Source organism: Abramis brama, assembly GCF_963993115.1.
Source record: "Abramis brama genome assembly, chromosome: 16".
Lineage (NCBI taxonomy): Eukaryota > Metazoa > Chordata > Actinopteri > Cypriniformes > Leuciscidae > Abramis > Abramis brama.
Window position 1 is genome coordinate 3,188,801 of NC_139978.1, and position 8,618 is coordinate 3,197,418.

Below are 8,618 nucleotides of genomic sequence, written 5' to 3' on the forward strand. Positions count from 1 at the left end.
AAACGTACTTAAGTAAAAGTAAAATTACAGATTTTAAAAACTACTTGAAAAAGTAGAAGTACACAAAAAAAACTACTCAATTACGTAACGCGAGTAAATGTAATTCGTTACTTTCCACCTCTGGAAATAACATATTTATATGGTAATGCCAAGATATACAATGATGTTTAAGCCATTTTGATTTACATAAAGGATTGGATCTGACATTAAAGGAATTTCTTATAAAATTGTTATTAAAACGTTTATCAAATCAGGAGAGACCATTTACAAAAAGTTGGGGATTTTGTAAGATTGTTAATAATATATACATTTGAGAACTGGGTTAAGATAATTATGCCACTGGGGATAGCCTTAATTACTTTGTTTAATTCTTTTTCATTTACAAAAAAAATATATATATTTTGAAATAAATGAGGGGAATTGTCATCATTATGTTAGTTTATCCATGTAAGCTGTGTTCTATTATTATCCTCGTGTGTGTTTGCTTTATAGTTCATCCCTCACATTCATTCTCTGTTCGGTCTATGTTGTATTAAAGCTGCTGTCGGCAACATTTTTTTGATCATATTCAGTGAAATTGACACTATAATCCGACATAACAACATAAATAAGGTGGTTTTAGAAAAAAAACCCGAGCTTCTACCTCCACCTGGAGCGTGTTATTTGTTTTGCAAAAATCCACTGCTCCCGGATCATCGGGTCCAATCAGCGCAGGGGGGTGTGAGATCTGGCTGTCAATCACAGGTCGTGCACACGCCACAGATCAAGATGGTGCTCGATGCAGAGCCAAATAGGAGGAGCTAGAGCTAGAGCTCTCCCTTTTCTGGAGCTCCAGCTCCACCTCGCTATATTTAGTGGGCGGGGCTTCGCTGCAGCATCAAATGGGAGGAGCTAGAGCTCTAGCTCACCCTCGCTGGATCTAGTGGACAGAACATGACGCGCTATCAAGCCTGTTAATGTTAGTGCGAGTTCAACCGTGATAAAAAGACAAGTTTGTTTTGATGCGCAAGATGCTGGCATACATAATATTGTATTTTTCTCTAATATTTGTCATGATTATGATTAATTATTTATCGTTTCTGTGACAAACGCGTAAACACTTAATAAGAACATTGCTCACACTATGTGTGTGTTTTTCTAAAAACTGTTGAAACTTTGTTTCTATGTATTATTTTTTTTGTTTCTATGTAACAGTTTCGTTGTTTTCCTCACTTTTTAAAGCCGCTTTAGACAAAAGTGTCTGCTATATGATTATGTAAATTACTAGACTTAAAAGGCAATGTGAAAGCTAACTATCTGTGCATATTATTTTTCATAGTACCCCCACTGGTAGATTCAAGTTCAAGTTTTATTTTTGATTTATACAGCACTTTTTAACAGTCACTGACTGACCTAAGTGCTTTACAGAACTACAAAATTAAAAGAGAATAATACTTGCATAACAGCACAACACAGATGAGTGCAGCAAAGCTAAGAGCAGCCTTAAACAGGAGTAGCAAAAACATTATCGGACTTAAAATATAAAATAAGAAAACAGAAATGGCACAAAAGTATCAGACTTATCAATTATAAAACAGAAATGGCAGTGTCAGACTCCGGTAAAAAAGGAAGGTTTCAGGCGTCATTTATATGTGGAAATATGTGGAAATAAATCTGATATGAATTGGATGTGCATTTTGGACCTGCCGTGTAAGCGGACCCGCTATACATTCTGTCAATACAAAAGTCGCACGTCATTAAAAATGTGTCTTTTTATAACTTGCGCGGTACAGATATAACAAATGAAATAACTCTTGTTGACTAACAGAGTATTCATTTTGTTCATTTGTGTTAAATAAAAAGCGATCTGGCGCTGAAATATGTTGCTTTTGAAATCGTGCTGAGTGTCCGTAGTCGCTGCTGCTGTCAATTTAGTGACAAGCAGTCTCTCTAAATAACGCTGCCTAGCATAGTTATTTAGTCTCTCCCGATAGAGCCCGTTTCCTTACGCTTCCTCCTTCTCCATATCTTCAAAAGAAAATGTGGTGTATCGCTAAAATGCAAACGCATATATGCGTATATATCAAGCCGCTCTTTCTCTCTCTTTTGCTATTTCTCTCGGCCTCACTGTAGAAGTAACCATGGCAACGGATATGGTGGTGCCTTCCCGGAATGCAACGCTGCGTGAAAAGATCGTTCGTGACGTAACTCCTTGATAGTGTTTATCGCGAAAGTTAACCTGCGACTGCGCGGCCCCGCCCACTAAATCCAGTGAGGTGAAGCTGGAGCAACAATGAGCGGAAGAGCTGGAGCTCTAGCTCCTCCCATTTGGCTCTGCATCGAGTACCACTTGCACAGATCTCCCCTCCCTCGCGCACGTTACAATCACATGCACATGCCTGAAGTTTGCCTGAAGATTGCACGAAGCGTGATGGCGGAGAGAAAATCTACTAACAAGCTTCCAATTCCTCGGTTATTGCTATCTATGGATAGATTAGCCAGGGCAGCCTACCTCCGAGTCCATGGTGTTGATTGATGCTGAAGAGACGGACGCGTTCACAGAAAATCTGGTGCACACGCACTGACGAGCATGACCTCGATGGGAGGGTGCTCGCTGGTAGTGGGGGAGGGGCATGAGAGTTGTAAACATTCAAAATTTTCGCTAAGTCGACCCAATCTGCCAGACTTGCCGACTGCAGCTTTAAGTGTGTGTTGCCCGTCCTGTCCTGGTGTTATTTGTATTACCCTCATTAAACTTTTCTAACTTTTCTACATTCTCCATGTACAACGACTTCTTATTATGAATGATATCACCATTGTTCCAAATAAAACACCAAAACTGTGTTTGAACAAAAGTGAGCAGAACAGGAATGCTTGTTTGTGATAATTGGCCAAAGCAATAGGAAGTTTACCAGTTAAATAAGGACATTGCAAAAAAAAAAAAAAATAACCCAAGTTTTAAAAAACAAAAATTGAATATATTTGTTTGATTTTTTTTAAGACAATTAATTTAAGATTTGATTGAAAATAGTCAAATTAAGAACATTTAACCCACCATCAGATAATTTATCATCTGTATATATATATATATATATATATATATATATATATATATATATATATATATATAGGCAGATTATGTCCAATGAAGTAAAAGAAATGGGACTGATGTACTCAAATAAAACTTTATTAAACACTAAACACAATAATATGCTGATTGGCAATCAGAGCAGGCAAATATTCCCCGTAGGTAACAGTGGACAACATTCTACAATAAAATCAGTTACAGTGTATAAAATCTCATAATACCTAGTCTACAGTGAATGAAGTCGAATAAATAGATACAGTTCACATATGGCACTTTTCCACTACACAGTACCAGCTCGCCTCGGCTCGACTCGACTCGACTCGGCTCTGTTTGGTTTTCCACTGTGTAAAAGTTGTACCTGTACCTGCTTCCAGGTACTTTTTTTCGTACCACCTCCGGCGAGGTTCTAAGCGGGCTGAGACGAGCTGAGGCGATACTAAAATGTGACGTGAAAACACGACAGATTGCTGATTGGTCAGAGAGAATCGTCACTATTCACTGCGTCATCATTGCACGCGCCAGACGGAGTATCCTGAATAAAAAAACAGCAAAAACAAAAATAAAAACATCCAAAAACAGCATACACTCGATTTCCTCCATTGTCCTGTGTGTGTGGGTAGCGGGTGTGTCTCGCGCGTCTCGCGTAAAAGATTAAGTCACGGCAGTTTCCTGCGGCGTCGCTATGACGACCAGGTACTATTGTGGAGGTACTATCTGCAATGGAAAACGGAGCGAAAAGCGAGCTGAGCCGAGCCGAGGCGAGTCGAGTTGAGCTGGTACTGGTAATGGAAAAGCGCCAATACACACACTCCAACACTGCAAGAGACACTTCAAACCAAATAGGCCGTGCACACACACTAACATGGCGGTTCACACATCACACTAGTGAACACTGCAAAATAAGCACTGTCCCCACAGGAGATATTGCACAATGCCCATAGGCCGAATACGGGGATATACTGATTGCCAAATTAGCAGGCGACCACTAGCAGGCCTCCACCCTAGGCCCAGGTCCGCACAGAACGGTGGTGGCAGGTTTCCAAGGCACACACATACATCCAAAGAAACGAAAAAAATTAAACTGGTTAAAACCAGGAAAAACAGTGGCTAGTTGGACAGACGAAGGCAATCCTCGTTTTTGAAACCAGCCTCGATGAATTAGAGCTATATATGCACCGTACCAATGCCTCTTATCACTTTTGAGTGTAGGCCTGCAAAGTTTATGTCGAAATTCAAAGGAATGTAATTGTGGAACGCTTTTGAATATAATCCTCATTCTGGTCTTGTTTTAAAGCAACACTATGTAACTTTTCAACCTTCATAATATATTTCCAAGATCCTTGTGATGGTACATCGACTTACAATAGGTTGAATGACACGTCTGCCATAGCCTGACGGGGTCTGTATCGCTTTTACTGGCACTATGTAACTTCGGGGTTCGGGTAGTAACCAGAGCACAAAAAGAACTACAAAATTCGACTGCTTTACGGCATACGTCACTTCCCCCACCACTTCGTCAAATTTGGACGTGAGAGGCCAACCAGCGTTTGTTTTCGGCTTTTGTGCGTATGTTTTTGTCATGGGGCTGTTTACACCTGGCCACTTCATGCGTTTTCTCAGATCGGATAGCTATCTGATCATGAAAAGTCCAGGTGTAAATGTCCTCCGAAACGCATTCAAGACGGATTTGAGTCCGATCCCTCAAACCACTTCAGGAGGAGATCTGAGACGCATTCCAGACGAAACTGGACAAGTGTAAATGCATATGGTTGTTGCAACCACATATGTAAATTGTACTCCTCCCAAAAATGCTAAAAAATAAATAAAATAAAAACGTGTGAGAGCGTGTCTATATGTTATATCCAGATATGACGACGCGCTGGAACACGCATCACCGCAGATGAGCAACTGCATCAAGCCAACGTGCAAACTATCGCAAATCAAAGTGAAAGTAAGTCGCAGACGCTTAACACACAATCTTCATCATTAAAAGTAAAGAAACGAAATGATCTTACCAGGGCTGTTGCTGCTCTCTCTTATTGCGGTCTTTGATTTTGAAATTTTAGCTGATGATCAATAAAATGCAGCTCATATCTGTTGCTTTCGGTGACGTGCACTCCATTAAATCTGCATATAGTGCGAGAAACTGGAGATCGAATTTAAATCCGTTTCGCAAAAATACATTTATGTGACCAGGTGTAAATGGAATCGTTTTGATAAATCAGATAGCTATGCCTCACGAATTAGTTTGCCAGCTGAACTCAGGTGTTGTGAGGTGTATCTATCACGTAGTCCTGAGGGATATCAGACGACGCTGTTGACGTTGATTCCTGCGATTATCATGAGAACAGCTTTCAATATCTCACATAATTATCAGGACATAAATAAGCCTAATGTAGAGGTTGTAAATAGTGTAAACGAGCACAATTTGCAAACTATTATGATAAATTGCAATAATCATGTCTAATGACATCATAACGGCCAATGTTATGAAATAATGCAAGTACATTTAACTTAATTGATGTTATCTGGCATTTTGTAATGTTTACATTCCAATAAAAACAACACAAATTAAATTATACAGTAGGCCTAGACAGGGCCGGCGCGTGCACTTCTGCCGCTCTAGGCGAAAAACAATTGTGCCGCCCCTGCTGGTCCGAATACCATTTTTTTGAGCTTCGAAGCTTCGGTAGTAATGAACATCGAATATTTAAATTGAAGCTTCGGGGAGAGGGGGCTGAACAAACATATTATTCTCTCTAATAAAGGCAGGAATCTCCATATGTCTGTCTGTCTGTTTGCATTTTGATTATTTCGAGAACCGTTCATCAGTCGACAGTGTCGCACTTGGTGCAATATAGATGGACGCGCGAGACGCGACACGTTCAGAATAAATAAACTTTTAGTAGGCTATACAGATCAGCGCGAGCGGGAAGCGGCGCGCCTCACGCGGGCAGGACTTATTTGCTTATTTATTAAACGCACACTCACAGGTCTGTTAACTTAATCAAGGCTACTTTTAAGGTAGTCTAATATTTTTCTGACTAAAAAATTACTGACACAGTAAGGGTAGATTTAAATAAAGAAAAACGAAATTTAAATAAAGAAAAAATAAAATTTAAATAAAGAAAAACGAAATTTAAATAAAGAAAAAAACGAAATTTAAATAAAGAGAAAACGAAATTTGAAAAACGAAATGTAAATAAAGAAAAAACGAAATTTATATAAAGAAAAAACGAAATTTAAATAAAGAAAAACGAAATTTAAATAAAGAAAAACGAAATTAAGTTAAATTAAATACGAAATTAATTTAGATTGATAATAACGGGTAAAAAGACTAATACATTTTGTTTCTGTTATTCTATTTTCCACAATGTCAAAGCAACGCAGCTTAATCCAAAACACAAGCTCAGGCACTTCTGTCCACACACACTCCGCTGTTCTGCTCTAGCCAGAGAATACTCCCTTGTATGAACACTTTAGTAGGCCAAGAGGAAGCAAATATATTAGGTTGGGTTCCTTCAACTGTCCATCCTATTAAAATGGCTATAGGCTATATAAGATTGTAAAAAAAAAAAAAAAAAAGAAAAAAAAAGAGTAGGCCTATTGTATTTCACCATAGTGTTGAACATATTCAAGCGCGAATGAGGTTTTGAGAGGGATCCCGGATGCCAGGTGTGCAACATTTTTTTTTATAGAATTTCCGGTAACGTTAGCTGTAGCGGTCTCTTGGTTCTGTGGTGGACTTGACGGCGTGTCATCCTTGCAAATACTCCCTGGATCAATATATTTTAACAACGAACCCCTCTGTTGTTGGTGTGCTTGTTCAAAAGTCTCGATTCATGAACGTATGTTCATTGCGTATGTCAGGTGACAAATGAACGAAAGATTTGGAAGGTAAAGTATTATTATGTTCCCTGTAAATTATTTTTGACTGCATTATAATGATTTCTTAATTCAGAATATGATCAACATTGCGTAGGTGGATGTGATCGGGGAATTTGGCTGTTAAAAGTATAACATTTAAAGCCACTTAAATTAACGAAATTACTCAAATAAAGATTGGTTCATTTTTATGAACGAGATCGAACAAGAGAGTCAGTAAAATGATCCGAACTTCCCATCACTCAGTCATGACTCGTGAGAGCGGGGGGCGGGGCGGGGCGGGGCGGGGGAGCGGCAGCTCAGCAAATCATATAGCCTATTTTGTGAATTGTTCATTCCCGGTTGGCACACATTTTGCCGCCCTTACAAAAGTGCCGCTCTAGGCAATTGCCTAGTTCGCCTATATGGACGCGCCGGCCCTGGGCCTAGACTATAGACTATTTACTTGTGATTTAGCTGCAATCAGTGCTCGAAGTGGGGCGGTTACCGGTGTTGTGCCAAATTTCGACCCCCTGCCAAATTATTACCCCCCTCGTTGAAGTCAGTACCTGATTGCCTAATCCTAACCCCACCCCTAATCCTAACCCCTCCCCCACCCCTAATCCTAAACCTACCAATACTAGGGGGGTAATAATTTGGCAGGAGTCAAAATTCGGCACGACACCGGCAATGCGTTCCTTGAGTCTGGTTGTACGGGGCACAGGAAATTGTTAATCCGGCCCTGGGTGAAGGCGGTGAGAGTAAGGCAAGAGAGTACCGGCACCTTTCCCCCCCCACTTCAAGCACTGGCTGCAATCATGTAAAAACGTTATAATATAATATATTTACGACAGTGCAAGTATTCCACAGCGACTCTAGGGGTCGCTGTTTGACAAAAACACAATTTCTACTTAGTGTTGCTTTAAAGAAGAGACTTTAAAGTAGTTTTTTTTATTAAATAACAAAAAAGTTATAGCTGTTTAAGTTTATTGTAATAAAAAAGTACTGCAATAAAACTTTTATAGTTTATTAAAATAATGTATAAATAAATATTTGATTCACCCTAAAAATTATATGAAATAAAAGCCATAGTTCTAAAGAAGTTGTGTTCCAAATTTGAGACTAATATCTTGAGATAAAAAAATGAGATTTTTATGAGCTGCTATACCAACAAAGGCCACTAGGTGACAATCATGCATTCCTAAAGGACACTTGTTACCACTTGACACCACAACACAGATTGATATCCTTTTTTATTTTTTATTATTCAAAACATTGTTTTCAAAAATATATTTAGTTTGGATTATTAGCATTAAAACTGAAGTTTAAGTCACTGTAAGTTTGTTTATTGGTTTTTCAGAACAACGGTCACAACTCCTGGTATAGTTTAGATTTTTTCACTACTTTCTCATCACAAATTGATAAATGTTTGTCACTACATAATATTACCTGCAAAACAGTGGTCAAATATGAAAAGTACACACTTAGCGCTTTCCAACGATATATTGTTTGTCAATATTAGATCAGGGGGGTATTCCAGAAAGCAAGGTTAACTTACCGTCAGATAAACCTTGAACTCTTGGTTGGTTAACCCCAAACTTGCTTACTCTGGGTATGTCGGTTCCAAAACACCTTTGAGGAGTTAGTTTAATCAACCTCCTATTGGTAACCCAGAGTTAATGCGCGC